The sequence below is a fragment of the Myxine glutinosa genome, chromosome 1, assembly GCF_964187855.1.
Source record: "Myxine glutinosa chromosome 1, kmMyxGlut1.1, whole genome shotgun sequence".
Classification (NCBI taxonomy): Eukaryota; Metazoa; Chordata; class Myxini; order Myxiniformes; family Myxinidae; genus Myxine; species Myxine glutinosa.
Genome location: NC_136261.1, coordinates 149,283,506 through 149,296,005, shown reverse-complemented (window position 1 = coordinate 149,296,005; position 12,500 = coordinate 149,283,506). Strand labels below are relative to the sequence as shown.

At 48.3% G+C, this 12,500-nt stretch overlaps 2 protein-coding genes across 9 annotated transcripts in view; both read left to right on the top strand.

Moving 5' to 3' along the window:
• SMPD2 (sphingomyelin phosphodiesterase 2) overlaps positions 1-12,500 on the top strand; it is a 612,478-nt gene that overhangs the window by 188,087 nt on the left and 411,891 nt on the right. The gene's annotated exons all lie outside the window — the stretch shown is intronic.
• Positions 1,996-12,500, top strand: part of NOSIP (nitric oxide synthase interacting protein) — a 112,027-nt gene continuing 101,522 nt past the window's right edge. Inside the window, exons 1-2 of one of the 7 annotated variants that reach the window (XM_068119467.2) lie at positions 1,996-2,266; positions 2,497-2,571. The gene's annotated coding sequence lies outside the window, so the exon portion shown is untranslated. Of the gene's footprint in view, positions 2,267-2,322; positions 2,576-12,500 lie in introns of those variants that run through there. The other 6 variants (XM_078778120.1, XM_068119461.2, XM_078778125.1 and 3 more) reach the window with 6 other exon arrangements.

Sequence of the window (12,500 nt, the reverse complement as noted above, 5' to 3'; positions counted from 1 at the left end):
CTCACCTCCCGCACCCTCTTTGCTCTCATTTTCACCCTCACCCGCATCCTCTTTTCTATCATTTTCACCCTCACCCACATCCTCTTTTCTATCATTTTCACCCTCACCCGCACCCTCTTTTCTGTCATTTTCACCCTCACCCACACCCTCTTTTCTCTCATGTTCATCCTCACCCCCCGCACCCTCTTTTCTCTCATTTTCACCCTCACCTCCACCCTCTTTGCTCTCATTTTCACCCCCACCCGCATCCTCTTTTCTCACATGTTCATCCTCACCCGCACCCTCTTTTCTCTCATTTTCACCCTCACCTGCACCCTCTTTGCTCTCATTTTCATCCTCACCCGCATCCACTTTTCTCTCATGTTCATCCTCACCCCCCGCATCCTCTTTGCTCTCATTTTCACCCTCACCCGCTTCCTCTTTTCTATCATTTTCACCCTCACCCACATCCTCTTTTCTATCATTTTCACCCTCACACGCATCCTCTTTGCTCTCATTTTCATCCTCACCCGCATCCTCTTTTCTCTCATGTTCATCCTCACCCCCCGCACCCTCTTTGCTCTCATTTTCACCCTCACCCGCAGCCTCTTTTCTATCATTTTCACCCTCACCCGCAGCCTCTTTTCTATCATTTTCATCCTCACCCGCATCCTCTTTGCTCTCATTTTCACCCTCACCCGCAGCCTCTTTTCTATCATTTTCACCCTCACCCTCTTTTCTATCATTTTCATCCTCACCCGCATCCTCTTTGCTCTCATTTTCATCCTCACCCACCTCCTCTTTTCTCTCATTTTCACCCTCACCCGCACCCTCTTTGCTCTCATTTTCACCCTCACCCGCACCCTCTTTGCTCTCATTTTCAGCCTCACCCCCCGCACCCTCTTTGCTCTCATTTTCACCCTCACCCGCATACTCTTTGCTCTCATTTTTACTCTCACCCGCATCCTCTTTGCTCTCATTTTCACTCTCACCACTTGACTCCTCAACCCCACCCGACTCACTAATTCCTTACAGTTCACACTCGACTCACTCATCCCTCACAGTTCACAATCGACTCACTCATCCCTCACAGTTCACACTCGACTCACTCAATCCTCACAGTTCACACTCGACTCATTCATCCCTCACACTCTGGGTATTTAAGGGTATTTTGGATCTTCAGGGTCTTTTAGGTCTTTGGGCTCTTTTCGGTCTTTGGGAAATTTTGGATATTTTGTGTGTTCAGGGTCTTTAAGGGTCTTCAGGGTCTTTTTTGGTCTTCAGGGTATTTTAGGTAATTTGGGTATTCAAGGGAATTCGGTGTGTTTTGGGTCTTCGTGGTCTTTTGGGTCATTAAAGGTATTTTGGCTCTATTAGGGTCTTTTGGGTCCTTTTGAGTCTTCGGAGTATTTTAGGGTATTTAGGGGTCTAGACTGTCTTAAGGGTCTTGGGCGACCTAATGGGTCTTCAAAAGTCTGATTGGTCTCAGCAGTGTAAAGAGTCGAAAGGTGTATTCCAACTGTATGTAATTAATAGACGTAGGCCTACATAATTAATGGACGCGATGCAACCGTCACAGCTTGTGACGCAACACCCCGCTTGCGAAGCACCAATGTACATTTCTACTTCGAATTTCAAAATCTCCTTCGAAGCTTTAAACAGTATCATGGTATTTTAAACCAATTTCAATGGTTGCTAGAAGACAGGGCAGCATGTAAAATCATACTTACGTAATCATAAAACTTTAAACAAACAAACAAAAAAATACCTGTTTTGGGGGGGTTATTAATTATGTACGTCTATTAATTACATACTGTTGGAATACACCTTTCGACTCTTTAGACTGCTGAGACCCTCAGACTTTTTTGTTTGTTTGTTTCATAAAAAATATATCTTGACAGGTCATAAGCCATGGATCAGTAATCTATTTCCCTTTAATGCACAAACAACATATGAACTGCGCATTCTAAGATGCTACAAAAATTGGTAAAACCGGTTTCATTTTTAATAAGAGGAAGAGGAAGTCAAGTCGGTATCACGTGGGATGTGAAAGTTAAGTGTTGCTCTGGCATCAAAGATCCATAAAATAAATTATTAAACATTATAAACGATGACGTAGCACGTAAGATCAGTTAAGATCAGTTGTAAAAATGAAACATCCGAATTGACGAAACAGTTGATCTGAAAGCACGTTCGTGCTTCCTGTTGTTCGGATCGTTGCGGCCATGTCGGAGTAGTTCGTTACGGCCTTGTCGGAGTGGTTCGTTCTTGCTGCGCGTTCCCCATTGTAAGTGATGCATATTCCTGTACATTTAGATATTTAGAACAAAAACAATTGGTTTTCCCTCTCGTTTTTGTTTAAATTGTATTAAATGTGTTTTCCTCCCTGACGCATAGTGAAAGCTTCATTCGTTGGTTTAGTTCTTGATTTGGGACGAAATTAAAGGTATTTTAATCCGCACATATCGATGGTCCGTTACCTTGCCGTTGCCCCCCTTCCCATTTGACCCCCTCTAGGACAGTTCACCGAGATCGTAATTTTTGAAAGCCGAGGTTCCGGGTCGGACTTTGCTGTTCCTCTTTCGAACCCTGGTAGGTGTGTGAACCCTCGAGCGGAAGTGGAAACTTGGGACAGTGTAGGACTGACTGACTGACTGACTGTATGTATGTAGAGCTGCCGTGGTGCGGCCTGCTTTGTTTAATATTAATAATCATCCGACTCGCTTTGTAAATATTTTCATATCGATGTTAATAAAGAGGACTTATGTTAGGCATTTATTTATTTTCAGATGAGGTTGAAACATTGTAAAGACATTGACTGTTCGCTTAGCTGAGAAAGGGAAAATAAAACGAGGAGCTGATTCTCTAGGTCCCCTGTCTTTTTGGGTGGTATGAGTAATACTAATAGATCTGTGTTTTTTTTTTTTTTTTTTTTTTTTTTTTTTTGTATACAAGATCGAGGCTCGTGAAAGAGCTAACATTAATCACACAAAAAGTCAAACCGACACATAAAACACAAAATAAGGGGAGCGGTAGACAAGATGGGGAGAGAGATGGAAGGACACAAACACAACATTTGAAAGCAGGGACATCGACAGAACTGTGGGAGGGAGAGGGCTTGGGGGGAGGTGGGAGAGGTATAAAACATATGGATACTGCAAGGACTTCCAGGAAAGAAGTTGGAATTTCAAAAAAAGTGTATCTGGGGTGAATTAGCGAGGGTAGAAAAGATCAAGGTTTTGGATGGGGGAAGATAAGAGATGGTGGTGAACAGCTGTTTTAAAGACCTGGAGGGAGGAGTGGGATTGAGGGGAGTGGGGGAGTTTGTTCCAGAGGTGGGAGAAAAGGGGAATGAAAGAGTGAAGGTGAGCAGAGAGCCTAGATTTTGGCAGTTTAACCATAGGAATATTTGGAATATATTTGCGACCTGTAGGAATATTTGGGGGACAGAGCACAGAGAGAGCTGGGGGAGCAAGGCCGGAGAGGAGTCGGTAGAAGACAGAAAGACCACCAACCTGCCTGCGGTGAGTGAGTGAAAGGCCCTCGGAGTTAGCTACATCGCAGGAGATTCCAATGATTCTGAAAGCTTTGGTTTCAACAGCGTGAAGCCGAGCTAGGTGTGAGGCAGGAGCACTGGCCCAGAGGGGGGAACAGTATTCCATTGAGCTGTGGATGTAAGCCTTGTATGTGTTGAGCTCAGGTGTGCCAAGGAAGGACTTCGCACGATGGAGGATGCCCAGTCGGCGACTGGCTTTGGAGGCGAGCTTGGAAATGTGGTTTTCCCAAGAAAGATCATGGCAGATAGTGAGACCCAAAAGCTTGAGCGACAGAACTTCTTGGAGAGGATTGTTGAGAAAGTAGATAGGAGGGCTTTCCAGTCGGTCTTTTCGGATAGACATAGTAAGAGTGTGAGATTTGTCAGGATTGAAAGACATGTTCCACTTGTTTGACCAGTCTGTGATTTTGTCCAGGTCTGCAGAGAGTAAGGAGTCTGCAGACTGCCGATCTGAGGGATGAGGAATGGAGCGGCAGAGAGTGGTGTCATCAGCAAAGAGATAGAGAGGATTTTCCAGAGAGTCGGATGCCGATCTGAGGGATGAGGAATGGAGCGGCAGAGAGTGGTGTCATCAGCAAAGAGATAGAGAGGATTTTCCAGAGAGTCGGAGAGATCATTGATGAAGACCAGAAAAAGCACAGCGCCCAGAACACTACCTTGGGGAACTCCAGCCAGAACAGGAAGGGTGATGAGAGAAATCCATTCAGGGCCACACGTTGACTACGACCAGAGAGGAAGTCAGCAAGCCATATGTGGAGATTTCCATGGATACCATAGGAGGAGAGTTTGGTGAGCAGAGCTGGGTGCCAGACCGTATAAACCATGTATAACCAGATACTGTGCCAGACCGTATCTGTGTAATATGAAAGCTAAATGTTGAGTGTTTTTTGAAATATCGGGTACACAAGCCAAGTTGTTGCCATGGCAACATTATTCAGCCAATCAAGGCCATGATCTAATCTGGTTGAGATAATGTCATGAGGAATAGATATCTGCAATATGAAAGCTTGCAAGTTCATGGTTTTTGAAATATTGCGTATACAAAAAGTACATTGACAGATGGATGATCGGTGGATCGGACGGAGCTCATTTTAATGTCCCCCGTCTGCGACCTTTTCTGAATGGCAAGGGACAACACAATTGTTAGGTTGTCCACCATCAAGGATCACAAGGTGCTGACGTATCGGGCTTTACCCTTCATCTGAGCAAACGCCACCAACTCAGACCAATGATTACCTCCGCCACCGAAGGTGGATGGAGGGTATGTTTTCACCCCTGTCTGGTTGTCTTTGAACAAGATATCTCAAAAAGTTGTGGACGGATTCTGACTAAATTGGTGGACAGGTTGGGTATCTGACACGGACGCAATGATTAAATTCTGGTAAAGATCCGGATCCTAGAATTTTTTTTGTGATTCTTCACCATTGAAATATAGAGGAAAAACTATATATATAAGGATATCTCAAAAAGTTATGGGCGGATTAGGACTAAACTTGGTGGACAGATTTAATGTTTGACAAGGACGTATCTATTTGATTTTGGTGAAGATCCCGATTCAGATATGACAATTGTTTAGTTCTTAAAGTGATTCTTCACCATTGAGAGATGGGGCCAAAAACAATATATAGCATGATATTTCAAAAAAGTTGTGGATGGAATATGACAAAACTAGGTGGACGAGTTGGTTACATGAGATGAGTTGGTTAAGAAAGCGATTAGAATTTGGTTCATGTCCAGATCCAGATCCGGCCTATTTGTGGGATACAAAACATAAACTGTTCAGCTTGGTGGAGGTATGCGCTCTACCGAGTGCCATTCTGGTGTTTTACCTGAGAAGGTCTGCTGTTGTAGAGTGGTCATCTGACATGAGCACATAGGCAAAAGCGACATCAGAACATTTTAATTATATGATTATCAAACAAAGTGCAGTGAACTTATGTGTGTGGATGCTGTGAAGAGATTTGCTTGCTGTAATCAGTTCACGCCTGATTGTGTGGAGGATATTGAATGGCCCTTATGTCGGCGAGGTTAAAGTCAAAAGGTTTTGTCATGCATTATATACAGTGTGTATACAGTATATGTATATATATATATATATGCATATATATATATATATTGTTACGGATCCGGGGGACGGCACTCCCGTTAGCAAGGGGGGTTAATCCCCTTGTCCTGTTAAGCTGGCCGTCCGCCGGTCCTGGAAGTATGACGTCACTTCCGGTCGGTGGTAAGTAGGGTTGTAAGCCCAATCCGTCCTACTATCTAATTACTACCACCGGCCGTAAGCGAGGAGATACTCACACCTGGGCCGCAGCGTGAATGGATGTGCCGAGCGAAGCGAGCTGCGACTCGGGCCGTTAACAAAAGACTAAACCCGACTCCGAGCGTTGGCCGAATCGTGCCACAGGTACTCAATTGGGAAAGGACTAAAGCGATCAGGGGAAGAAGAAACCAAAAGGGTAAGAAAGAACACAGGTTTATTCACTATCTACAGGAGGAAACGAAAGAAGCGAATATACAAGGAGAAGAAATAAAAGGACATAGGGCAACCTTAAAAACAGTCTTATATTATCATACGCCCAGACAGAACAAACAGACTTACACGAATAGGGAATGGCAGGAAGGAATGGCTGGAAGGGGGAGAAGGTCCAAGCAGATGGCAGGGCAGGAAGGTCCGGGCAGATGGCACAGCATCGAGGTCCGCTCCAGGTCGCGCTCCGGTCCACGCTCCAGGCTTGAGGCGAAACCCGGCGGCAGCTGCACGTATCGGTTTCACCCGGTCGGACAATGCGAATATATTGCGGTATTGTCGTCGTCAACGGACCCACTCTCCTGCTTTACGATTCAGCTGTATGCTCATCTGGTACCTCGTATCTCGGACCTTCGCACTCATCTCGTGAAGCAGTCTCTCCCAGCCGCTTTTATTGGGCGTTCCTGTATCCAGCCGCCGGCTCCTAGGACATGCCTACCGGTCGGCTCACCTCGGCCCTGGTTGGCCGGCGAGGGCTCGCTGGCTCCACCTCTTGAGGAGACATTGACAGGCCACGCCTCGTTCCTGGCGCTCAAACCCACTCCTCCCCTTTTTCCTCCAGATTACCGCGTGTTCAATGGCGGCTTGGGGCCAGCAAACAAACCAAAACAAAGGGCAGCGAACGCTGCCATACCGCTACTGCACTTTGAAGAGAGAGAGAGAGATGATTGGGGATAATTGAAGGGGGCCTCTCTTATTTGATTAATGCAACGTAGATTCAACTATTGGGAACAGATCCTTAACTAAAACACATAATAATGAGATAACTACAGAGAGGTCCTATGGTGTTCTCCGTGTTGTACATGGACTAACTAGGGTGCGATCTTTAATATTAGCCAAATAATGGGGATATTTACAGGGGATTATTTATAAGGGAATCATTACAAATATTTACATGTGAAGGGTTCTCAAAACCGCAACACTGCACCCTCACTTCCTCACGGAACGTCCCGGCCCAAAAATTTTACCTTAATGTGACACTTAGGTGTAGTAACCCTCGACTATTAACCTTACCCTGAGTGCGACAGTTTTAAAACAATTAAGTATGTCCCCCTGCTGCATCCTACCTAACAGATTCACGCCCAGAGGATAACCGAATCACGGAATTATTTTCAAACTACACATAAAGCCGGTGGGGAGCATTATTTACAAGACACTAATTATGTACACTGCAAACCCAGGACCTGTCTTTTGGGAGACAAAAATATGTTTTGAAAGAGGAAGGAGCATGCACTGCACTGTACCGATACACCACACCCACATGCCCGGGGATGCACAATTGATATTGCAGTGCACCCCCAAGCACAAGAGCATTACAATTCACCAAAAAGAGCACCGAAGCACCAATAAGTACAATAAAGCACCACAGTCATCACAATAAAAACAAACTGATGACCTTGTTCTTGTTTCTCCTGCTCTGCCGGGCCGATGTTTCTTGATGTTTCTTCCTTGATCTTTCCTCTTGTTTACTTGCGGCCTATTTGTGGTAATAAAAAGGGCACAAAACGCGTCCGCTTTTTTAAAATTGTGGCCAGCAGGGGCCATCTAAAGTTGGTCCACCTGCATGGCTTATTGCCACCTCACCGAGGTCCGCAAGCGAAGACTTTCTCTGGCCATCCTGGCCGGTCCCAGCAGAGGGGTCAGGCCCCAACACGTGGGGTCCATCAGTGTGGTGCTTGGCCACAGAACCGTGGTCCATAAGGTGGACGGCCACAAAACTTGTGGTCCATAAAGTGGTGTACCGGTCCAGGCAGGCCGGCAGCGGCGGTTCGGGCACACAACTGCGGCTACCTGCGCACTCCCCCCGGACCCAAAAGAACAAGCCGTGAGTGGGGAAGGAAGGAACACAGCAAGCATCGGGACAAGGTCGCAAGGGTACACATTAATACCAGGTAATGCAAGGTGAGCTGCGCATGGGAGCGAGCGGAGAAAGTTCGTCCCTACTGTACGTCACCCCCCTTGTCACCTACCCTACCCTACCCTTGCCCTTACCCCGTATTTACAAAATTCTACACATTTACAAATTCGTCACTACTGTCTCGTCTTCCCCATATCTCCCCTAATCCAAATTGGTTACCAATCCCTCTAATCCAAATTTGCCCCCAATTCCAATTCCTCATCAATCCCTCTTAAGGAAGAAGAGATGGAATTACAGCACAATGTCACACTTACGTCATGATGCGTCTTCCAATCCAACCAAACATTTACGAATACAACATCATGGTGTGGAGTCTATCTCACCTTGGTGAGTGGCTGCATATGGTGCGAAGGGATTTCATTCTACCTATCTTCTAAATGACATTACCATTCTTTACACTACCCGGGGTCTTTCTCTGCAAAACCATTGGTCACTTTACTCTATGCGGTTCTAAAAACCAATTCCCACTGACCATCTGTTGCACTCACCAATTTGGGGTCTCACTCCCCCGATTCAACTCCCGGTGCTCTCGCACAATTTCAGGGCTGGGTCGTGTGGCGCTCCCAGCAGGCCTGCTCACCTGCACACCTCCGCCACCGTAGTTGCCTCCCGAGCTTACCTGCTCCTTGCCCTAACCTACCTACCTGGGGAAGGCCCTCCCTGGCACTTACCCCCTCGGTGCCCTCTCTGGCACTAGGCTACCCGGGTCCTTCCCTGGATCCTCGGGCCCCATTGAACTCTTACCTGTCTCCCAGAGCCTACCTGCGGCCTCACCTGGCCGACAGACTAACAGTGGCAGAGTGCCCATAACTACAAATGGTCACGCAACTACCACAACCCCCAAGGAACTGCAGCCGCATGCAGCTGAAGCTCCGAGGGAGTTGGTGACGTAATGTCATGGTCAAGGACCATAGCCTCCAACTGGCATCCTTCCGAGCATAACTCCCAAGGGATTCGGACCGCATGCAGTTGGAACCCCAAGGGAATTGGTTACTCCGGACACCAGGTGGGAAACTATGGTGGGCAATGATCATAACTACAAATTCAGCCACACGCCCACCCATTCCACTTCACTCATGCACCAATCACAACACTCCTGTGCAACTACCCGCACCACAGATGCCAATATCCAACCATAATTTACCTATACCCTCTAACTACTCTTAAACTACCCTCCTCGGGTACTCGTGAAGGGGGTCCACCTTTCCCCCATTCACACCTTCGTACCATGCACTCCCACTCCACATTTTCCACACTCTCACTCCACACCGTCCATACTATACTCCATTCATTCCAGACCATTTATTCCCCACAACCATTCTCACCTGTATTTGCACACCTGTGCCCACACACCTGGTGTCACCTGCACCCTCCTTTCCTCCCAGGACCATTCACTTCAATACAATGCCAATCACACACTTTCACAATTACTCAATCATACACTGCATCATCTAATCTGACTACTCCCTTCTGAAACTCGTGCTCCCCGTCTTCCCTTATACTAAGCACTCCCCCGTCGTTATCAACCAGCTAATCTACCTACGTCCCCTACTACCTGTACAATGTCACTACTTCAATCTCAAGTCTCCTAAAGTCATCTCTAAATCCCTATCATTTTATCCTAACCCTCCCGGGCTAGTTTGCTCAGCCACCCCATAAACTAATGCTCATGTGCCCTGATAGGTGATGTGAGGTGAATGGTAAAACTACCATTCGCCATCATTATCACGACTACCATCGCTATCCAGTCCATTAAACTACGAGCCTCGGTGCATCGTTACATTTTCGAAGCTCGGCTTCGCAAAGCCGAGCAATGAATGCGGGTGGTTTGTCTACTGATGACCTTGTTCTTGATGCAGGGGAGGAGGTTTCGTCGGGCCGAGATTCTGAGGGCCACCTCGGCGCGGAGCCTTTTGGTCTCCTGCCCGATGGCCCAATCTTGCCCGGCCAGAACGCCGCAACCACAAGGGGGCGCCGTTCCGACCCCTCCTACCTCCCCTCGAACCAGGCCGCCCGCTTTGCCTGGCAAAGCGCGGAACCGACCGTGCAGGGCGGGGCCCGGCACAGATCGCGCACGGCGGTTCTTTTGAAACCGCTGTGATTACGACCCTCGCCGGTTCCCGCAGCCCACACCGCCCGGCACAGACTGGGAGCTCGTGTCGGCTATACGTCGGCCTAACCGCTGCCCCGTTTAACATCGATGCTTCACTTGCATGCTCACACCACGCATTTCTTTCCTTATTCACACATCCCGGTGTCTCCATACACTCCGCACATTTCGTCACCGCACTCTCTCTCCGTGCACACCACCCAGGCACACTCATTTCGCTCACAGACTTCGTTACACACCTGACCACCACACACCTCGCACACTCGTCGTTCGCACACTTCATTAACACCCCTCCTCGCGCAACGTCTTGCGCACACTCGTCGTTCACACACTCCGTTCCACACCTTTCTTCCCCCGCTACATCCTCCGTAACACTCACCACGGGTGTGCACTCTTCTGCACACCCAGTCATCACCGCACACTCTCGCGCCAACTCTTGCGCACACTCTCCGGTTACATCCTCTGTAACACTCCCCATCACGCGCTCAGATGTGCCCTCCCGCACACGCGCCACAACCAGCTCACTCTCCGTGTCGCACTCCGTACACTCGGTTTCGCACATACCCTCCGACGTGCATTCGCTTTCGCACCCGGTATCACTCCCATACTCTGTCACACACTCACTCTCCGATGCACACTTTTTCCTCACAAGCGTGCCATTTCCACTCACACCACTCACAAGGGACCCTCCACCAACGCCCGGGTGCCGTCTCAATCCCAAGCGCGCGAGAAACCCTCTCGCGCCAAACATTCTCCTGCAAAATCTCCCCGCACAATATACAGGCCGACTCACCTGGGCGCTTCTTCTTCTTCGTTCCTCCACCACCTACAAATTTTCATTTGGGTTAATAAGCACAGCATCGTGATGTGAGCACGGACTTTGCACATTTTCCATCTTTTCCTCCCGCTGTTGCTCTACCAAGTCCGTCTCTCCAATCCCAATTTCCACTATTGATTCGGTCATTTGAAGTACTTCTTTTTCCTTTCTCTCGACGGCCGCTGGCACGAACAAAATTTTCCTTTCTACCTCAGCGGTCGCCATCTTCCCCATACCCCGGGTCGCGATCTCTACCCTGGTCCAGTTACCTGCGCTTTGCTCCAACTCGCTTCTCCCGCGCTCCTCAAGCCGCGTTACCTCATTGCGTACCCGTGTGCCTTTCCCGCTCAACATGCGATCCATGCTCTCCCCACATTTTTGTATCTGGTTTCCCATGTCATTTCTCAATTCCTCAATTTGGTTCCCCATGTCATTTCTCAATTTCTCATTCGTCTTGATCATAAGGGCCTCCATTTGTATCATGAAGAGGTTCATATCCACCGGTGCTGCGGGCTCGGCTGCCGCAACCATGTGCGAGGCGCCATTTTTTTGGGCACCAAAATGTGCGAGGCGCCATGTGTGAGGTGCCAGGCGCCATTTTGTGCCCCTCTAACCTCGTGCGAGGTGCCGCCATCTTGTGCGCTTGCAACCCCCTCTACCGCATCCTCGTTGCTCTCCTCTTCCCTCTCTCCCAATTCCTCCCCGGGGTCCTGGGTCGATTCTACCTCCTCATTCTCCCCTACCGGCACCCGATCGCCTTGACCATCCATGGCACGACTCAATTTGGATGTTAATAATAAATTTCGGCCGCTCGTAAATTTTTGACCAAATTTTTTAGATGTTTTAAAAATTTGGTTCGGGTCCAAATCCCAACTCCTCGACACCAATTGTTACGGATCCGGGGAACGGCATTCCCGTTAGCAAGGGGGGGGGGGTTAATCCCATTGTCCTGTTAAGCTGGCCGTCTCTGCCGGTCCTGGAACTATTACGTCACTTCCGGTCAGTGCTGAATAGGGTAGTAGGCCAATTATTCCTATGACCTAATTACCAGCGCCTTCCGGTAAGCGAGGAAAAGAGCCCCGCCCGAGCCGCGGCTGTAATGGACACGCCGAGCGAAGCGAGCTGCGACTCGGGCCGTTACCAAGAGACTAAACCCGACTGAGCGTTGGCCGAATCGTGCCACAGGTACTCAATGGGAAGAAGGGACTAAAGCGATCGGGGGAGAATGAAACCAAAGTAAAGGAATACCAGATATTTATTAATTATGTACACGAAATGAAGAAGAAACAAAAGGTAAGACTGTACAGGAAGAGGAAGAAGCAGATACACAGGGCAACCTTAAAACAGTCTTATATTATAACCCCGGACAAACAAACAGACTTACACGACAGTGAATGTCTGGAAGGAGGAGAAGGGTCCAGGCAGACGGTAGGGCATTGAGGTCCGGCTCCAGGAGTGGACTCGTGTCGTGGCGGGAAACCCTGGCAGGCAGCGAGCGCATGCATATATCGGGGAAACTGGGATACGGCAGACGTAATATGTGGCTCCTGCCAACGCTCTTTCTCTCTCTCGAACAAGGTTAGTCTATTT